The sequence below is a fragment of the Sus scrofa genome, chromosome 15 (assembly GCF_054392235.1).
Source record: "Sus scrofa isolate SSC_HxYL_T2T_F1_AM1 chromosome 15, Sscrofa_HxYL_maternal_Yorkshire_Landrace_v2.0, whole genome shotgun sequence".
Lineage (NCBI taxonomy): Eukaryota > Metazoa > Chordata > Mammalia > Artiodactyla > Suidae > Sus > Sus scrofa.
The window spans coordinates 62919975-62941879 of NC_139397.1; the positions used below are offsets into that span (position 1 = coordinate 62919975).

The following is a 21905-nucleotide window of genomic DNA, read 5'->3' on the forward strand; positions in this document are numbered from 1 at the left end:
ACTCTGGGCTGGCGAGGGAACTACCTATAGTGTCTGTGTTCTCCTAAGCCAATAAGATTTCGTCTTTGGGAATCTGAACCAGGTATCAGAAGGATTTTGCTGGTCACTGCCAGGCCCGTGTGCTGAAAGTTCCATGTAGAGTTGGGGATAAGGGGCACCACTTTGGGTATATGACCTTGCTGAAGGTATAAGGAACTGAGCCTTGGGGAAGCCAGTCAGGATGAAGAGAAGTGGGTAGTGGGAGCTGAGAGAAGAGCAGAGAGATCGTGTGTGAGTGAAGAGAGAGAGCACATCCCTGGGATCTGCCCTGCTTCAGGCCCCATTCAATGTGTCCCAGTTTCCCTCAGGACCCCTGAGTATCCTTGCAATAACCCTAACCTTTCCTTTGAGCTCCTTGGAATCTGACTCTTGCAATGAAAAGAGTTTGGGCCAAGATAGACCATATCAAAGGTAAGGAAAAAAGAGAGGAAGAGCGTGATGGGTTGTATTTTATTCAATAAACCTTATGGAATTCTAGTACAAGTGGATTCCCCTACAATTGAGATCACTGTCTTACTAACTAGATTATGTCTGTGAGTGTAACAGTGTTGCTCGTTAGCCATCGAAGGTGTTCATTCTGGAGATGTGAGCAAAGAGGCAGCTTGGAGGTGGATTTCAGGTCTTTACCCTGTAAATGAAACAGGACCCCAGCGTGGAGCTTGGAGGGTAGGAGGGTTGAGGGTGGGACCAGAGGCACCTGTGGCCTCTGCGCGTGCCAGATTCCTCACCTCTGTGTATGCCAGGCCTCTGTGTATGCCAGGGAGCCTCCAAGGTTGTCAGGTTTTTTTTTGTTGTTGTTTTTGTCTTTTTGCCTTTTCTAGGGCCGCACCTGTGGCATATGGAGGTTCCCAGGCTAGGGGTCTAATCAGAACTGTTGTTGCCGGCCTACACCAGAGCCATAGCAACATGGGATCTGAGCCGTGTCTGTGATCTACACCACAGCTCACGGCAATGCTGGATCCTTAACCCAGTGAGCAAGGCCAGGGATCGAACCTGCAACCTCATGGCTCCTCGTCGGATTCATTAACCACTGTGCCACGACGGGAACTCCTAAGGTTGTTAGGTTTAAAAAATGGTTACAACCTCAATGGCCAAGGATAGGAGAAGAGTGAAATAAATTAATGGTTGCCAAATGAGGGAGAATTTATAGTCATTAAAGATGATGTCATTAATGAGGTTTTTTAATGGCATGGGAAATTAATTGTATAATAATATGTAACAACTGGAAAACAAAAGGAAAATGTTCTGTCAACCACGCAGGTTGATCTGAATCTTAGCATAAACATGGGAAACTTGTGACAGAGTATATATATATATCTGTATTCTTTAACTTGTAATATACATATTATATATGTAATATAAATATAATACATATAAATATATAAAATACATATTTACCTTTCTGTATTTTCTATAACTTTTAAAATTTTTTATTAAAGTTTTTTACTGTGGTTGATCTACAGTGTTCAGTCAATTTCTGCCATACAGCAAATATGATAATTTTTATAATCAGAAAAAGTAGTTTTAAATTAAAACACAAATGAAAAAGTAGTTTACTCAGATCCTCAAAGTGTGACACGAAGTCTGTTCTGGAGTATTCTTCAAATATCCATTCTTTTTTTTTTTTTTTTTTCAAATATCCATTCTTGGTTATCAATCCCCAAACCCTTGCTCTCCAAAGACAAAGGGATTTGGACCATTTGCAATGAAAGACAGACTTTCTTTCTTTCCTTCTTTCTTTATTCTTTCTTTATTTGCCACACCCGAGGCATGCCAAAGTTTCCGGACCAGGGATCATACTCGAGCCACAGACAATGCTGGACACTTAACCTCTGATCCACCAGGGAACTCCCATGAACGGCTCTTTGATGACCTTCCCCCGGTAGCCCACAGCTGGACACCACCTTCAGGATGTGTGAAGATGCTCATGGCTCCATTTGTCTAGGGTGTGAGAGAGATGACACTTCAGCTTGGCAATGACAGAGCCAGTCTGGGGGTCCAGTTTGTAAAAATCAGCAGTGACAATGCTGGTATAATTTCTGTTCATATGGTCACGGAGCCAAGGAAAATCTTTACAAGATCCTTCTAGGTAGATCTTTTTTTTTGCAGCCTGGGGGTCCCTGAGGATCGGGGTTGGGGGGGCGGGTATCGCTAGCAAGTGGCCATCTAAAGGCCCTATTCAAGACCCTAGTCCCAGGGAACTTCTTGCAACTCAATAGAATTGCACACCACTGGAGAATGGACTGTTCTCTCAGCCAAGGCAGGCTCCTTGGCCTCAAGGGCTGGCCCTGGATCTGGCTGGATGGAGTGGGCCTAGAATCAAAGTTAACAACTCCCCTTCCTTGCGGTGGCCACAGGTCTTGTGTCCTTGGGCCAGGAAATTTGGTCTCCCACTTTCTTTCTTCCTGGACCCACCTACCCACGGGTGCTGTGTCCATAATATCGGCAATCATTGGCAAAATACAAGTTCCCAGGCCTCGCGTCAGCACTGCCCTGCACACACGCAAAGACCTTTGAGTCGGCCGCTCTGTTTTATAAGGTTGCTACTTCCTGCCCTTGCTTTATTACATCTGTTCTTTGGGGCACGGTGTTATAAATTGGGTATGTGAGGATGTGTAATCACTAACTGAAAAGCCAATACATTTTCCCAGTACCGGCAGCAAGACAAATAAAAGGCAAAATGAAAGCCTTGTGCTCTTTTGACAAAGGGAAAAGCACACAACACACATATTAAAGGGGAAAAAAATCAGAATGCAAATTGAAAATGTTGTTATCTTAGGGGGCTGGTTTTCTTGGGGGTGATCTGGCTGGCGTTTGCCTCCTGGGAGTGGGGTGCCTGGTGGCTGGAGGTGGGGAGGGTGGAGGACGATGTTTTAGTCCTCTTGGGGAACACATTATTATTAGACTTTGTAAACCTCAGGCTATTGCTCCCAGCATTATGAGATCTAACTCTGGGCAGCCTTTGATTGAGGACAACTGGTCTGTGGTCAGAGTGTATGGGACAGGGAGGGCCAGTTGGAGAGAGAGGGAAACAGAAAAAGAGAAGCATCTGTGTTTGAGTTTTTTTATTTGTTTGTTTGTTTGCAGCCCTGTGGTATTTGGAGTTCCAGCCAGGGATCAGATTCAAGACACAATGGTGACCTACGCTGCAGCTTCGACTATGCAGGATCCTTTAACCCACTATACTGGGCTGGGGATTGAGCCTGCGTCCTGGTGCTGCAGAGATGCTGCTGATCCCATTGTGCCATAGCGGGAACTCCTCATGTTTCTGTTTAGATGGGCGTACATCATAGAGCACCCCCCACCAGTAGAAGTTCAGTAAACACCCTGGATGGTATTAATCTACACAGGACAGTGTGATGCATATGCTCAGGGCTTAGTAAACCCTGATTCTATGTCTGTTCTGATTCAGTGCTTTCACACAGTAGGGACTAGATGGGAGGAGGGTGTTTGCACAGACGTTCAAAAGCTTTTAGGAAAGAAGTCATCCTGCCAGTTCATATTCAGTAAATACTAATATTTATCCGTCTTCCCCTTCATGACCCTGCAGAAATATTGTCTGCAGGCTGGGGAGGTTTATTTTGCTTTGCTTTTTTTCTTCTCCAAAGTCTGGAGGAAAATGCAATAGAAATGGGGCTTGGGGGATAGTTTTTCGAAACTGATTAAAGCCAAAGATAATAGGAATAATATATATTGTCAGTGTATAAAAGGATTTGCCAGAAAAAAATAAAAGAGGAAAAAAATCTTTAGGCTTGCTAGCTAATTATGTTGATGCACTTAAGATGAATATATAGATAAGAGATAAAAGTCCTTCTTCTTCTTTTTTTTTTTTTTGCTTTGTAGGGCCACACCCACAGCACATGGAAGTTCCCAAGCTAGGGGTCGAATTGGAGCTGCAGTTGCCGGCCTACAACACAGCCACTGCAACGCCAGATCTGATCGGCATCTTTGACCTACACCACAGCTCATGGTAATGCCAGATCCTTAACCCACTGATCGAGACCAGGGATCGAACCTGAATCCTCATGGATACTAGTTGGGTTCGTTGCTGTTGAGCCACAGCAGGAACTCCAAGAGTCCTTCCTTTGTGAAGAGGATCCAAATGTGTGAACATTCTAGAAATTTGGACTTCAGTAGTTCTTCCAACACATTGATATCCTAATAAATAACAGTAATAGCCTGGCTACATCCTTACATTTATAGATTTATACTACAGGTTTATAATAGGACACTGGGCTGAAAAACCTAAGGACCCATGCAAATAAGCAGTGCCCAGTGAGCTGGAGGGGGCCCACGGCCACGTTGCTCATCGATACAAATCTGTCCTTTTCGGGGCCCTCCAACTATTTTCTGGGGCCAAGCCAACACTCAGCAGATTAATTTTCACAACTCTGTCATTATTTAGCTCATTTAGTTTTCTTCAGAAAGAAGAACCAGGAAAAGCATTTCTGTCATTCCAGAATTATAGATGGAGAAACCACGACTCAAACAGGATGCATCCACAGTTGCCAGGGGCAGAGCCAGGACCTGGCCAAAGCCTTACATCACCTCCAGGCCATCTGTGAGGGGCTGTGGCGGAGCTGAGACCATCCAGCCAACAACACCAGCACATCCTAGGTCACCTGCAAGCCCCAAATATGGCACCCAGTTTCAGGTCCGAAGCCTTCGTGTTTCGGCCACACTGGTACCTAAGGAGTCCCAGATGTGACAGCATGGGGTGGCGTCGGGGGCTCCCGAGGGACTGGTGAGCAAGCTTGGCTCATGTTAGGCTGACCTCTCCTAGTGGCAAAACCAAACACACCTTCCCTGTTTGCTGTGGTTGAATTCTTGCAGAGGGTAAACAGAACACTTCTCTTTGGGATGCGATTTCAGAATCGAGGATCATTTTCTGAGATGAAGAAAAAGAAAGTTTCTCTCTCTCTCTCTCTTTTTTTTTTTTTTCTTTTCTTTTTAGGGTCTCACCTGCAGCATATGGAAATTCCCAGGCTAGGGACTGAATCAGAGCTGCAGCTACTGGCCTACACTACAGCCACAGCAATGCTACATCTGAGCCTAATCTGTGACCTACACCACAGCTTGTGGCCAGATCTTTAACCCAAAGAGCGAGGCCAGGGATCCAACCCACATCCTCGTGGATACTAGTTGGGTCCTTAACCCGCTGAGCCACAATGGGAACTCCCAGGATGCTGGTTTCTTAAGTTATTGAACACAGACCATTAAAGCAACACCAGTGATGAATTCGTATAACTATTACAATATTTTTTATTACTCATTTCTGCCGCTCACTCCCCAATCTGAATGTAAGATCTGTGAAGGCACGTTTTTTTTTTGGGGGGGGGCTGCTTTTCCCACTTAGGATCTCAAGTGCTCAGAACAGTGCCTGACATATGTAAGTGCTCAACAATTCTTTGTTGTTCAAATGACTGAATGGTAAAATTAAGAGAAAGCAGCATAGGCTGACCATCTTAAATGATACGTTCATGTCCAACAAAGGTAGAAAGATGTTGCTTGCTGAAAGTCTGCAGTTCAAATAGAGAAAAGAAATAAGAGGACAGAATTGCCACATGGCCCAGGGGACCACAGGCACCAGAACCTAAATGCACTCCCTTAGAAGGTATTTTGCTCAGATCCTGCTTTTTTCATATCGACTCTTTAGCAGCAATTGAGTCGTAAATAGGCAAAAAATTTGTTCTGTTTAATTTCTTTTCAAGGTTAAATTTTAGAGTGAATGATGGGATGGGCCGGTCCATAAAAATAATAAATCAATAGTTAAGAGCGAAATTCGTTGTTAAAAGGCAAAAGGCCAAATGATGACATAATAAAGATGATGGATGAAATCAGGAGTCAGCAAACTCTGGCCTTTGGGCCAGATCCTGCCTGGCACCTGTTTTCGTAAATAAAGTTTTGTTGGAACACGGCCAGGTCCATCCATTAACCATTGTCTCCGGCTGATTTCATGCCACCACGGGAGAGTTAGTAGTTTGTGACAGAGCCCATATGGTCTGCAAAACCTAAAATATTTACAATCTGGCCTTTTAGAGAAAACATTTGATGACCTCTGGATTAAATGATGGTCCATCATGTTAAAGTCCAAGGAATCGAGCTGACAATGGAGCTGAGGGCTGAAGCAATGATATCTCTCTGCTGGTGAGCCCAGCATGGGGCCTCCTTTCTACAGGACATCATTATCCATCACAGTAAGTTAACACGGTTAATTTGAATTTTATTGGTTTGGGAGTTTTAATTGTATTTATTCTATAAATTTGTTTTTATTTGAGATTTGCATAATTGCTAGAAGCATAGGATTTATATCTCGGTGAATGTTTGTATATATTAACTTTACCATAAAATAACTTAAGTCAACCCTGTGGGGACTGGTGAGATTTTTTTTTTCCCCTTCATTTTTCTTTTTTCTTTTTTTTCTTTTTAGGGCATACCTGTGGCATATGGAAGTTCCCAGGCTAGGGGTCAAATCGGAGCTGCAGCTGCCGGCCTGTGCCACAGCCACAGCAATGTGGGATCCAAGCTGCGTCTGTGAACTACGCCACAACTTGCGGCAACACTGGATCCTTAACCTACTGAGTGAGGCCAGGAATGGAACCCACATTCTCACAGAGGCAATGTCAGGTCCTTAACCCACTGAGCCACAATGGGAGCCCCCCCCCCCCCAATATGCTTTCATTCTTTACTACTTAAGTTAGAAAATTACTGGCTTAAAGGCATCTGGTAGGAGCTCATATCTAGGTTTTGCTAAGTTATGCCATAGTCTCTGTCAACTATCCTGCTCTAAACTTGTGTGTTCAGGGGAACAGCATCACTAAAATTTCTGTCCTTTCTAGTTTAACTTATTAAATGTTTATCTTATACCTTGGAGAATTCAAAGAAAAGAAACTTCTTGGGAAGTAATTACCTGAGTCCTTCTGTTTTGTTCTTCCATAATTTTAGGATGATTGTATTCTGATCATTGCCCCCATTATTCCTCATCTTTGAAACTGGGAGGCATATTGTCATGGTTATTGATTTAAAAGTTTGTCTTCTGGAGTTCCAGCCAGTTAAGGACCCGACATAGTGTCCGTGAGGATGGGGGTTCGATCCCTGGCCTTACTCAGTGGGTTAAGGGTCTGGTGTTGCTGTGGCTGTGGTGTAGGTCTGCAGCTCTGATTCGACCTCTAGCCTGGGAACTTCCATATGCCGCAGGTGTGGCTGTAAAAAGAAAAAAAAAATTATGTCTTTTGCTCTGAGCCAGACTCCTGGGGCCCAGTGGACCTGTGTTTGGGGACCTGGGGGCTAGAAGGCTTTTCTGTTATTTGTTCTCTGGAATATGTCTGACCGTAAATTCCCAGAGCTTGAAGTTGACAAGCATTCAGTGTCTGATATAAATACGTCTGTCACGTATAGAATCTCTGCATGTCATGGCCTCGTAAGATTGTAAAGTCAGAGGAAAGACTGAAGTTCAAAGAAGTTAAGACTTTTGCCTCAGATCACAAAGGTGTAAGAGGCAGAACTGGGGTTGGAGCAGATGCATTTAGGAAACAAAAGACAAACTAAAGCAAACCATAAGGAACCCTGGACAAAACAAAATGGCGGTTATCTTAGCTCGGAGGGTAGAAGGTAAAAGCACATGGTGCTACAGAGCTAAAGACATTAACTCTGAAACGTTAGACATAACGTTGACATTGTTAGATGACATTAACTCTGAAACATCATCTATTTTTATCTTCAGAAACGCTCTTGGATTTTTGTCCCAAGCTGATTTTCATAGCTCATGTTGTAGAACTTTTCTATCTAGTCTTTGTTCTAGAAGTCTGACAGCGGCCTTTGATGGTGAGCCGTCTAATTCTGACTTCCCATTGGTAGCAAGTAAATATTCCCATGAAGACACACCATAATGCCTTATGCCTGCTTGGCCCCTGATCTGAACACAAAGCTCAGCCTCCAGGCCACCTAAACTCAGCCTGGTCTTCAAATCCACATAGGATTGAGACTTTGTCACACAAACCTGAACATGTCCCTACCTTCCCTGCTGAATTCTTGTGATGGCTTTCCCTAGCTTCCTAAGGATGGAGAAAAGCTCCCTGACTTACTGGTTCAGGGCCCCCATTTCTCTGGTCTTCTCTGACAGCTGCTTCCTTCACCTCCTCTTCCACCCCAGCCATGTCAGCTGCCTCCAGATCCCAGCTCCACTGCACAGTCATCCATCTAGCTGGTTGGCACTGTCCCATTCTTGGGATGCCCATTCAGGTCTTCAGGGAAGCCTTCTCCGTCCTGCCTGACCCAGACAGCTCCCCTTCTCATGGGACAGTGCCATGCATGCCCCCAAAGCTCTGAGTCACTGCTGCAGTTCATTCCATTTCGTTTATTTGTGTCCAGTGAGCTCCGTGAGGCAGAAACAGCATCTTATTCTCAGTTGGATCCCCAACCCAGTGCCTGACACCTACAGAGGCTCAAGGATACTTGCTGACCCCTGAATGAATGAATGAATGAATGAGGAGTTCCTGTGGTGGCTCAGCAGGTTAAGAACCCGGCTAGTATCCTTAAGGATGTGCGTTTGATCCTTGGCCTCACTCAGTGGGTTAGGATTTGGCATTGCCATGAGCTATGGTGTAGGTTGCAGACATGGCTCAGCTCTGGCATTGCTGTGGCTGTGGTGTAGGCCTGCAGTTACAGCTTTGATTCAACCCCAAGCCTGGGAACCTCCATATGCTACAGGTGCAGCCCTAAAACGAAAAAAACAGTAGTTCTTTTCTTCCTTCACTCAGGGAGACGAAGCCAGGGAGGGCTTCCTATTTTGGAGTGGGACTCTGCCGACCTCAGACAGCTGTGGTCCCTGGGCTCACCCAGGGTTTGGAAACTGGTGGTGACACACGTAGGCAGAGCCCCTGGGCAGAGCCTGGCTTCAGGAGGTGGCTTGGCAGGCCGGGGCTTGGGGAGCAGATGAGCCAGACTTGGGAGGATGGGGTTAAAACAGGAGCCACTTACGATGGGCCCTTGCCGGGGTGTACCCGTTCATCATGATCAGTGTCATAGTAAAATCAATTCTCTGTGTACTTTTGGGAATTACAACGATCATTTCGGTGTGATTTATTTGGTGTATAACACGAACACGGCCATTTCTTTCATCATTCTGAAAGTTCATCTAAAATTGCTTTGAGTTTCTGGTTTTCGGGAGTGACATGGCCAATTGTTATCATCTTTCCTACGAAATATGGATCAAAGGGGGATATATGGCTGCTGGCCTCGTTTCCTTCCCGTTACCTACCTCAGGGGGCAGGGGAGGTTTTATGGCTTAGATTTCTCTTCTCTCATTGCTCTCCTCATGCAGGAATTCCTCTTCAGGCCAACACAGGGTTAAACCCCGAGGCCTTGCTTCCTGCCAGCCCTTGGGAACTTCTCTGTTCTTCGAGGAAGGGAGATGATCTTGGAAGAGTCCCAGGCTCTCCACCTGCTCCTGCAGCTTCCCCTGGGGGCTCTGTCCCTCACACCCAGCCAGGGACCAGATCTGGCCATTAAGCCTATTTGCTCCTGGACCTATGGTTGAAAACTGCCTTTGAGTCCAAATGGATGGGTTTGAGGGTTTTCTCTACCCATCAACTGGCTGTATGACTCTAGGCAATTCCCTCAATTTCTCTGAGGTTTTTCATCCATAAAGGGGAGATTCTGATTAAGGGGAGGAGTGCATAACGGAATAGCCTTAGCTTGTATCTAGGACTAAGCTAGGGTGCAATCAATGTACCTGTTACCTTTATCATCACCCCTGGTTTCTGCTTTGAGCTATAAGCTCAGTGACTGCAGTCTCAGTTTCCCTAATTGGAAAATGGCCTTTAAGTTGAGGGGCAGACCTGCAGGAGGAGGAGCAATGGAAAATATGGAGTAATACAGCCGCCCTGGTGGGAGACAAGCCTGGAGCGGAAGCTCTGGGCATTGCTGTCTTGCTGTTTCTCCCGCCTCTGATTTGCTGACAGAGGTACGTGGTGTCTGGGTCCCTGGGCAGGGCTTTAGGGGGATCCAGGGACGCCGGGAGCGAGCAAGGTCAGAATCCCCCCAGTCTTCCCATCTGGCCGTGACATCTGCGGGGAGGCCTGTGGTTTATTCCTGACATCTTTTTACAATAATAACACCACCCACCACGTATCACATGCACAGACCCCTTAAAAATCAGTGTCGGGATATTCCCCCCTCTCCCCCGCCGGACACCTGTTCCATTTTCGGGAAATGGAGCAGCTATCTTTGTAGAAATTCCTCCCGACTTTTAGGTCAACACCTGGCCCATCCACAGCGTGCTGTCATCGGAAACACTCTGTCACGCTCTCCCTCTCCGGGATCCTTGCATTTTCAGCTCTTTCTGTGAGAAATGTGCTGTCCTTGTCGCCTCACAGACAAGTCTTCTCATCCTTCAAGATTCAGATGTCACCCCCTCCGAGAAGCCCTCCCTCCTTCTCCTCATGGGTTAGGGTCTCCATTACTGGTACTAAGGCTCTCCCCAGCCCACCTGTAACTTCTCTCTCTCCCCTTGGAGCAAAAGAAGAGGAGACAGAGGAAGACAAATTGCCCTTTTTTTAAAAAAAAAAAAAGTTGACTTACGATGTTGTATTAGTTTCAGGTGTGCAGCAAAGTGAATTATACATGTATAATTATACATCTTATACATCTCCATTCTTTTTTCCCGTATAGGTTATTACAAACTATTGAGTAGATTTCCCTGTGCAATAAGTAGGTTCTTGTTTTTTTTTTTTTTTTTTGTCTTTTTGCTATTTCTGGGGCCGCTCCCGCGGCATATGGAGGTTCCCAGGCTAGGGGTCCAATCGGAGCTGTAGCCACCGGCCTAGGCCAGAGCCACAGCAACGCGGGATCTGAGCCACGTCTGCGACCTACACCACAGCTCACGGCAACGCCGGATCCTTAACCCACTGAGCAAGGGCAGGGATCGAACCCGCAACCTCATGGTTCCTAGTCGGATTCGTTAACCACTGCGCCACGACGGGAACTCCGGTTCTTGTTAATTATCTATTGTATACAGTAGTGTGTATCTGTTATTCCCACCCTCCCAATTCCTCCCTCCCCCACCACGGTTTCGCCTATGGTAACCATAAGATTGGTTTTGAAATCCGTGAATTTGTTTTGTTTTATAAATAAGTTCTTTTGTATCATTTTTATTAGATTCCACATAAAAGTGAAAGCATGTGATATTTGTCTTTGATTTACTTCACTCAGTATGATCTCTTCAAGGTAGCCAGGGACTCCGTGCCCCATGGTGCTTAAACAGGCACTGTTGACCTTCGAAAGGTAATAATGCAGGTGTTCCCCTTAACGCCATTCACTTGGGGCCCCTCACTTGGGGCTGTAATTAGCACTCACGCCTGTGACAGGTGTTTGTCAGCAAACTCTGGCAGGAGGGTCAGCGCCTTGAAGCTGCTGAGTCCCTGACCTGAAGGCGACACTTGAGGGTTGGCCAGCGGCCAGACTCCAGTGGGCGGCAGAGGCCACAGGGGAGGGCAGGTGGGGTGGGCTCAGGGCAGCTTGGGGAGCTGGCAGTGTTCATGCTGGGAGAAGGGTTTCAGGCCCAACTTCTCCTGGTCCCTAGGGGACTCTCTCCTCTCTGTCCTCCTCCACCTAGGCCCTTCCCCAAGGGTCGCAGTGGTGACCTGGGCCTTCTGGCTGAGGGACAGCCCCCGGACACACCCAGGATGCCCCAGATGCCTGTAGTTCTGCTTTTTGTAGATGGGCCTTGGGCAGGCAGGGGGTCCCCAGGGTCAGAGAGCCTGTGACTTCAGCTCCTTCAGGCACCATGCCCCAAGCGTGCCACCCTGGGTGGGTGCCTTGCCTGCCTGGGACCCTTGACCAGACAAGCTGGGGAACCACCTGGATGGCACCGAGATCTTTGGATCAACAGCAGAAGACAAAGACAAGTGTTTGTTTGGCTTTCTTCTATACCTTGCAAGAAGGGGTTCTGGGGGAAGGTGTGTGGTTCCACCCACTAACACTAGTAGAGACAGAGAGATCTGGATTCATGATTTCTCAATTTTTTTTGCCACCCACTCTGCCAGGAGCAATCATCCCAAGTCGTTTTTGTCACAGCAGATGTGGCTTGAATTCCCTGTACCTCCTTTGCCCTTTACTCTGGGGACTAATAGCAACAGTTATAATGGAAATGGCCACATCGTCCTTCTGATCACTCCACTGTGTGTTGGTTGATTACGTGCGTGTGGGGAGTCCTGGGTGCATGATGCCAGTTACTGATTGTAGTGGTGCTGGGAAGTCAGTCTTTATTGATGGGGCTTAGAGGTGATGGGCCACCTGCTCAAGGCGGAGGACCTGGGGTTTGAACCCAGGTCCACGTAACACTTGGTGCACTTAGCCACTGCCCTCAAGAGCTCAGACCTGCCTCGGCTTACGACGTAGTTAGTCCCGATAAACCCATTTAAGTTGAAAATATCGTTAATTCAAAAATGCATTTAATAGATCAAACCTACTGGATATCCTGTGAGCCTAGCCCATCTTAAAAGCACTCAGAACACTTCTGTTAGCCGATGGCTGGGCAAAGTCATCCAACACCAGGCTTCTATTATCATCCCAAGGTACATCTCTGTTGTAATTGATTGAATACTGTGCTGAAAGTGGAAAACGGCCAATGGTTGTCTGGGTGCAGAACAGTGGTAATTGCATCTGCTATTTCCTCTCATGCTGGCAGGGCTGACTGGGGGCCATGGCTGGGTCCCCTCCCCAGCACCCCAGATCAGCTCACTGCAGATCGCTAGCCTGGGAAAAGCTCAAAATTCAAGATTCGAAGCATGGTGTCTATCAAATGCATATTGCCTTCACACCATCGTAAAGTTGAAAAATCGGAAGTTGAGCTGTCGTTAAAGTTGGGGACCATCTGTGCTGTTGAGAGTGTGGTTTGTCACCTGCTCTGTGCTCCAGGTCAGGAGAGATTGCCGAGCCCCACAGATCAGAGAACTGAGCCAGAAAGGCAAGTGTCCACAGCTGGCTGGCAGTTGAGCTGATGCTCATCATTATTTTTTTTTTAATTTTTAAAATTTTTATTAGAGTACAGTGGTGTGTCAGTTTCTACTACATAGCAAAGTGACCCAGTCATACATATATATACGTTCTTTCTCTCATATTATCTTCCACTACGTTCTATCCCAAGAGATTGGTCATAGTTCCCTGTGCTGTACAGCAGGACACCATTGCTTATCCATTCTAAATTTTGTCTCTTTTTTTTTGTCTTTTTAGGGCCTCACCAGGTTCCTAGGCTAGGGGTAGAATCGGAGCTGCAGCTGCCGGGCTATACCACAGCCATAGCAACATCAGATCCAAGCTGCATCTGCAACGTACACCACAGCTCACGGCAATGCCAGATGCTTAACCCACTGAGTGAGGCCAACGATCAAACATTCGTCCTCATGGATGCTAGTCAGATTCTTTTCTGCTGAGCCATGATGGGAACTCCCTGCTTATCTATTCTAAAGGTAGCAGTTCGCATCTATTAACTCCAAACTCCCAATGTTTAACCAAACTTTTCTTTCTAAAAGATCTGGGAAGAAGTCCCTATGTCCCCCAGGGACACCCGGGGCTTGTTGGCGTCTGGGACCCTGTAAGCCTATGCTGTCTGCTAGGAAGTCTGTACCCCAGAGAGAAGCACCTAGGGCTTTGTCCCCAGATGCTTAGTTTGGAAAAACTATGAGGCTCCTGAAACAATCCCTCTTCTTTTGAGATGCAGAAAATCCCTGGCCGGGCCTCTCATGTCCTATCCGGGTGCCAGGCTACGCCTGTAGGTATGGGACATGCCCTTGCTCACTGTTTACATAGTGACCATCATCCACCAGACCCAGGGAGGTAGGAGCTGTTTTCCTTACTTTACAGACAGGGAAGCTGCAGCTCAGAGAGATCACATGCTCCAGGGAGGCTGAGCCGGGAACATAACCAGGCAGAATGGGTCTGAAGTCCTGGCTTCAGCCACTGTGCTAGGCCACTCATCCAGAGGGGCTGAGGCCGGCTTGGGTCCCTGGGTCCTGGGCAGACTCTGTGAGCCTAGGAGTGTGTGTGTGTGTGCGCGCGCGCGTATTCCTGTGTGTATGTATGTATATGAGAGAGACGAACTTTGTCCAGGCTGATGTGGAGACTTTTTTTTTTGTCTTTTTGCCTTTTCTAGGGCCGATCCCTCGACATATGGAGGTTCCCAGGCTAGGGGGCCAACCGGAGCTGTAGCCACCAGCCTACGGGCCTAGGTCACAGCCACAGCCACAGTAACTCAGGATCTGAGCCGCGTCTACAAACTACACCACAGCTCACAGCAATGCTGGACCCTCAACTCACTGAGCAAGGCCAGGGATTGAACTCACAACCTCATGGTTTCTAGTCAGGTTTTGTTAACCACTGCGCCACGGTGGGAACTCCTGATGTGGAGACTGTTACAGTGTTTGGGTGACACTGAGAAGACCATGGGTCTGGTCACACAGAGAGGGCTTAGCACAGAGCCAGACCTGAATTTGTGTTCTGATGCAGCCGCTTATTAGCTGTGTGACTTTTGGCCCTTGGCTTGAGGTCTCTGAGTCTGGATTTCCTTGTTTGTAAATGGAAGGGTGTCTACTTCATAGTGTTGCTATAGAGATGAACTGTACTCCTTTAGGCCAGTGGTTCAGGGCAATGCCTAGCACATGGTAGGCTCTAAAATAAATATTTATAATCATTCCTGGCAAGCTGAGAGGTGGAAGGAGTTGGCTCTTTCCTCCATTTTCCAAAATATTCTCTCTGCCTAGGTGCTTCGTCCTGTCATTTGCCCACTACAAATGGCAGTTTCATTCTCACCAAAGGACCACAGGCTTTATGTAATATCTCTCTCATCAGTTTTTACATTGAATAAAGGAGAAGAGTGAAAGAGCCATGCTTAAGCCCAAAGCACAAGGCCTTAGAAAGGGTAAGACTCGCTGGTGCCTCCCAGCTGCCCCCACCTGTTTATTCTGCCTCCAGCGAGGCAGATTCTAGAAACACTTCTCCATTCCCTGTCTTGGGAAATGGGCTAGGAGGCTCTCCTCAGAGCTCACGCTCTCCACTTTGTCCCCGGGCACCATCCCTGGCTCTGGCCACCGTCCTGGCTGAGCTGCTGGGGGAGCTGTCAGCACCAGAGCGCGTGCTGGAATGCCGGCCTGGGGGCTTCAGAGAGGAAAGGTGCAGGACGCAGGCAAGAATGTGCCAGGCTGGTTTGCATCCCCTGCCAGCATGGAAATCGCCTGTAAATCACAGTGCATAGCTGAGGGTGCCCGGGAGTGGTAGTGGTGGTGGGGCGTTGAGAGGGGAATTGGGGGCTCTCACGTGGGCAGGAGCAGGCTTGGCTCTCAGGCTAGGAGGTGGAAGCTCTGGGTGGGCTGCTTGTAGCTCAGGGTAAAAACAAAACAAAACAAAACGGACAGAAACACTCTACTGTGTATAAAATAGATAAACAACAAGGACCTGCACGATAGCACAGGGAACTAAATTCAACATCTTGTAATAACCTATAATGGAAAAGAATATGAAAAAGAATATAAATAAAAAAGAAATAGTGAATAAATAGATAAAACTGAATCACTTTGTTCTGTACAGCAGAAAGTAACACAACATTGTAAATCAACTATGCTTAAATTAAAAAAAATGATCTAACACTGGAATAGTGTTAGATAGGTAACTAACACTATGAAGGTGGTGAACGCCCCGTTCCTAGGAGGTATTCCAGAGCCTGATGCTCACCCTCGGGTGCTGTGGTTGGAAGGATTCTTGTGCTGGAAGAGAGATGGTTCCTTCCAAACTTGGAGTCCCCAATCCTGGGAGTGGATTCCTGGCTTGTGATCTTAAAACTGGAGGAGATAGGCATTTACTTTCATTTAATTACATGTACGTTATAATTGCTAAGTGCCAGGCTCTGTCCTCATCGCTTACACGTATTGACTCATTTAATGAGTGCGTACCATGAGGTAGGTGCTTGTGTTTCCATTTCACATGTGGGGAATCTAAAGCCTAGAGAAGGAGCTGGCCCAGAGGGGTCCAGTCAGTCTGACTCCAGAGTCTGTTCTCTTGTCTGCTCTGCTGCTGTGGTCCTGTCTAGGGGTGTTTCCAGGAGACCTGGTTGCAGCAACTTAGTCTAGGCATGGCTGGGGGGCAGCTGGCAAAGTCCAACAGCAGACTCTGCCAGGAGTCTGTTTCTACAGGCATGTCCTTTTTTTTTTTTTTTTTAACAGCTGTACCTGCGACATATGGAAGTTGCCAGGCTAGGGGTTGAATCGGAGCTGCAGCTGCAGCTGCTGGCCTGTGCCACAGCCACAGTCACAGCCACAGTCACGCTGGATCCGATCTGCATCTGCAAACGACACCTCAGCTTGTGGCAACACTGGATCTTTAACCCGCTGAGCGAGACCAGGAATTGAACGCATATCCTCATAGATAATTGTTGGGTTCATTACCACTGAGCCACAATGGGAACTCCCTTCTCTGGATTCTTTTTTTCACTGTGTGGGGTGTGGGGACTTGTTCGGAACCACAACATTCCTGGTTGTAAGGAGCCGTCAAGGTCATGCTGTGTCCAGAGGGGCCTTGCCTGGTGGGTGTGGATTTGAAGCCCTGGCCTCCAGGAGGATGGACACGATGACCTGGGCAGGCCCCCAACCTCCCTCTTCTTTAAAGCCTCCTTGAAGGAGGCATGTCTCCGGCAGTCCCTGGGGAACACATTACAGTATTTCCAAATCCTCCCTGCCAGGAAGCTGTTCTTAATGTTTAACCTTAATCCCTCCCGCTGTAATTCAAGGCCCTTTCCTCTTGTTGAGTGCAAATGGGGAACAGCTGCTCGGTCCCAGGGTCTGACATCAGCTATTTCTCAAGATGACCCTGTGAGACGAGCCAGGGTCATCAGACCCAGCTTGATGCTGAGCATCTATTCTGGCCAGTGTGGCCGTGGATGCGCTGCTGGGCCCATGAATGGCTACCGGTTTCTGGGGGGATGTCTCTCTTTAAAAGTTTTTTTAAAAAATTATAGTTGATTTACAATGTTCTGTCAATTTCTGCTGCACAGGAGTTCCTGTAGTGGCACAGTGGAAACGAATCCGACTAGTATCCATGAGGGTGCAGGTTCGATCCCTGACCTTGATCAGTGGGTCGGGGATCTGGTGTTGCCATGAGCTGTGTTGTAAGTCACAGACGTGGCTTGGCGGATCCTGCGTTGGGTTGCTATGGCTGTGGTATAGGCTGGTAGCTACTGCTCCAATTTGACCCCTAGCCTGGGAACCTCCATATGTCTTGGGTGCAGCTCTCAAAAGCAAAAAAACAAAACAAAACAAAACAAAAAAACTGCTGTACAGCAGAGTGACCCAGCTATACATATACATACATTCTTTTCCTCACATTGTCTTTCATCATGTTCCATCACAAGTGATTGGCTATAGCTCCCTGTGCTGTACAGCAGAGACTCATTGCTTATCCACTCTAAATACTAGTTTGCATCTACTAATCCCAAATTTCCAGTCTATCTCTCCTCTCTTCCCTTTGGCAACCACAAGTCTGTTCACCATGTCCATAAATTCGTTTCTGTTCTGTAGATAGATTCATTTGTGCCATATATTTGATTCCACATATCAGTGATATCATATGGTATTTCTGACTTACTTCACATAGTATGAAAATCTCTAGTTCCATCCATGTTGTTGCAAATGGCATAATTTTATTCTTTTTTATGGCTGAGTAGTATTCCACTGTATATATGTACCACATCTTCTTAATTCATTCATCTGTTGATGGACATTTGGGTTGTTTCCATGTCTTGGCTATTGTGAATAGTGCTGCAGTGAACATATGGGTGCATGGATCTTTTTGAATGAAAGTTTTGTCCAGATAGATGCCAAGGATTGGGGTTGCTGGATCATATAGTAGTTCTATATTTAGTTTTTTGAGGTACCTCCATACTGTTTTCCATAGTGGTTATACCAATTTACATTCCTGGGGGGTTTCTCTTAAGACGTGTGTCTCCTGATGTCTATATCACATTACAGACCCCAGAGAGCAAAGACTCCGCCCATTTGGCTCTCACTGAGAAGGCCTATAGTGGCTGTCCATGGCCGACCTGCTTCCCTGAGGGCAATAGCCTTCTGGAAGTGGCTGAGACTTAAAGTTGAGGCCACCCAACCCAGGGATCCTAGTGACACCATCGGGCTCCTCCTTTGCCTTGGAAGTGGCTCTGTCTTGGGGGTATCTTTCCAATGGGCAAAGCTGGGGTTGCTGTGGGAGGGCATACGATGTCCTGCCCTTCCCGGAGGCCAAGTACAGGGCGAGAGGAAGAGCCACAGGCATTCTGTGGCCACGTGGAGATTGTTCTGCCTTCTGTCCTTTCTGAAAGGAGGTGGGGATGAAAGCTAATCTAGCCCTTCGCCACCCCCGGCATCGCTAAGAACAACAGCATGTCAACAAGAACGAGAACCCACGGCTGCCTGAGCGGAACGTGCCTTTGTCAGTTCCTGTCTTAGCCGGCCTCCCTCTGGTCTATGTTTAGAGGAACGTGGGTAGCATGTTTGGAAGAACAGGTGAGCAAGTGTGAGGGCATTTCGGGGGCCCCAGGCCAGCGGACCACCCCCTTCCCAGTTGCACGTTTGATGGGAATGTCACATCTCTGTGAACAGTGTCACCTAAGGTTGGAGACCCCCGTTCCTGTGCCCTCTCCCAGAAGGGCAGACTCACCCGGCCAGAGGCTCTGTTTGATGAGCAGACTTGAAGGCCCAGCCTGCCCCAGGCACCCCTCCCTGGAGGCTGCATTCCCATCCATAAAACTCCTTCTCAGGGGCTTAGAGTCAGGCTGTTCCTGATGTTTATCAGAGGCTTGGATCAAAGCTGCCCGGGTCGTAAATCTTGGTGGCTGTCAGGCCCCAGGGCAGCTGAAGATGGTTGACAGCCCTTTGGGCCTCAAAGGAAAAAATTTGCCCTACCCCACCCACTCCCATCTCTGCCAAGAAACTGTCCTCTGTGGAGCCGCTGCGGGGCCATTCCATCTCTGGATCTGCTTCTGGAGATGGGATTGTTTGTGGTGGGGGAGAGAAAGCAGGGAGGGGTGCAGGAGTGGCCAGAGTGAGTGTGTGTGTGTGTGTGTGTGTGTGTGTGAGAGGGCTGCTCTGTGCTTTCCCCTGTGGGGCTGTGAAATGCTTTGTGGCGCCTTCACAAGTAGGCAGATGGGGTGAAGAACCCAGAACCCTTGAACCCAAGCCCCTCATTCTTCAGAAGGGCCGAGGCCCAGGAGGACCAAGAGTTTGCTCAGAGCCCCACGACTCCGGCTCGTCAGGGAACCAGGGCTCAGAGCCCTGCTCCCAGCACCTGCTCATGAGCAGAGCATCAAGGCCTCAGGAATCATCCGTCAGGATTTGAAACATCAAGAAGGGGCCCCTCAGTTTTAAGAAACCTCTCTTCACCCTTCTCTAGTGTTCTTGGAGGCAGTGACAATGGGTTTGGGGCTGGGTGACTGACACTCATGAGAAAGTGGAGGTTGGGGGAGAAAATGAAAGGAAGCTGGAAGATCTCAGAAACCTGGGGATGGAGGGGAACCGGCGAGGGGCCCCCTTCCCAGACAGACTCTGTGGTCCTGGTGTGGCGGCTGCGGGAACTTCCTGTCTGGACACGTGGGTGGCTTTAGGGCTGAGATTTTAGCTCTCCAGGAAGGCCAGACTGTTTATGCCAAACTCACTTCTCTTTCCTCTGCAGGGTTTCCCTGAGAATCAGAGGGGCCTGCGAAGGAAGGGATGGTAGGAACAGCACGGCTTAACCCTTTCCTTTACCACCGAGGAAAAGGAGGCCAGAGAAGGGAAAGGATGAGTGGCAAAAGGAAAGCCATTGGCCCAGAGATTGCAGGGTCTCAGGTGGGTCCCCGGGAACTTAGGCTTGAGCTGGAACCGACGCACACAAGCATGGCTGTCGACAAACCACCGAGGTGCGTGTGTAAAACACATAATCGTATACGGCCGCGATTTTGGAAAAATGCCCCGCAGATAAAAGTAGCTTTAAATCCCCTATAAAATGTTAAAGGCTTGTCCTTAACTCCTAACAGCTCAGCGGGCTCTCAAAGGCAGCTCAAGTGTTGCGTTCAGCATCTATGTGTGTGAAGGGGAGGCGAAGGGGAAGGAGTCAGGGGTCAGGAGGTCTCGGTGACTGTTGACCTTGGGCAGATTCCCTCAGTTTCCTGATGTACTTGCCTCGTAGGGAGTCGTGTAGGGATGAAAGCATATCGGTTCTCGGAGCTCTTCTGGGGACATGGTATGTGCTCAATTAATGTTCCCTTTTAGGGACACCTTGGGATCTTGGTCCAGGTCACAATGAAAAGGACCTCCCCCTGGGAGGCAGAACCAAAGAGGACTTTGCCCCTTTGGACAGTATGTGGGCACTCAGGTTCTGTTGAAGCCTGGGGACAAATCACCAGCAAGGTGACACAGGGCCAGGAGTGCTGGGTTCAGTTAGTTCAGATTTATCTCAGCTCAGATGTTGCCAGTGGACTGGGGGACTTTTAGGGCCTTGGTCCAGTGGGGGGGCTCACCACGTGCTGAGATTTAGGCCTCTGTTTTGGGCTGGGTTGTGTCCCCCCCATTCATATGGACACAAACCAGCCCATAACAGAGCTCTCAATCTCTGTCCTAACATATTCATATTCCTGTCCTAACCCCTAGTCCATCAGAATGCGACAGTATTTGGAGGTGTGGTCTTTAAAGAGGCCACAAAGTTAAAATAAGTTCACGGAGTTCCCGCCGTGGCGCAGTGGTTAACGAATCCGACTAGGAACCATGAGGTTGTGGGTTTGATCCCTGGCCTTGCTCAGTGGGTTAAGGATCCGGCGTTGCCGTGAGCTGTGGTGTGGGTTCGCAGATGTGGCTTGGATCCTGAGTTGCTGTGGCTGTGGCATAGGCCGGTGGCTATAGCTCTGATTGGACCCCTAGCCTGGGAACCTCAAGAAAAGGCAAAAAGACAAAAAAAAAAAAAAAAAAAATAAGGTCACTAGGGTGGGGCCTAATAGAGGACATTTGGACACAGACAGGCACATAGTGGAGACCCAGGGAAGACCCAGTGGAGACACTGGAAGAAGACAGTCATGTACAAGCCAAGGAGAGAGGCCGCAGAAACTGCTGTGCTCACCTGGGGACTCAGGGCTTCTCATCACTGGAACTGTGAGAAAATACATTCCAGTTGTTGAAGCCACTCTGTCTGTGGTTCCTAGTAAAGGCATCCAGAGCTCACAAACTTGGCTTGCTCCCAGCCTTCCTCCTGTGGCCTTAGGAGCATCAGTGACCACCTTTCCCCGCTGTTCAGATTCTTTGTCTGGCAGAGGGAACAGGACCAGGGACCAGCACCTTTCAGACTTGTGTGTGTGTATTTTTATTTATTTATTCTTTTTACAGCTGCACCTACAGCATATAGAAGTTCCCAGGCTAGGGTTTGAATTGGAGCTGCTGCTGCCAGCCTACGTCACAGCCACAACAACACAGGATCCTGAGCCACATCTGCGACGTACACCACATCTTGCAGCAACACCAGATCCTTAACCCACTGAGTAACTGCAATTGAACCTGCATCCTCACAGAGACAACATTGGGTCCTTAACCTGCTGAGCCATAATAAGATCTTATGTGTGTGTGTGTTTTAATTGAAGCACAGTAAATTTCCAATATTATATTAGCTTCAAGGGTACAATATAGTGATTCAATATTTTCATAGATGAAACTCCATTTAAAGTTATTATAAGATAATGACTCTATTCCTGTCTCATACTTGTAGCTTATTTGTTTTATACATAGTGTTTGTACCTCTTAACCCCATACCCCTATCTTGTTCCTCCCTTCACCCCCTCCCCACTGGTAACTACTAGGTTCTTCTCT

General features: G+C 47.8%; 1 long non-coding RNA gene across 1 annotated transcript in view; it reads left to right on the plus strand.

Annotated features, from left to right (window-relative positions):
* LOC146395873 (uncharacterized) overlaps positions 1–21905 on the plus strand; it is a 979457-nt gene that overhangs the window by 421475 nt on the left and 536077 nt on the right. The gene's annotated exons all lie outside the window — the stretch shown is intronic.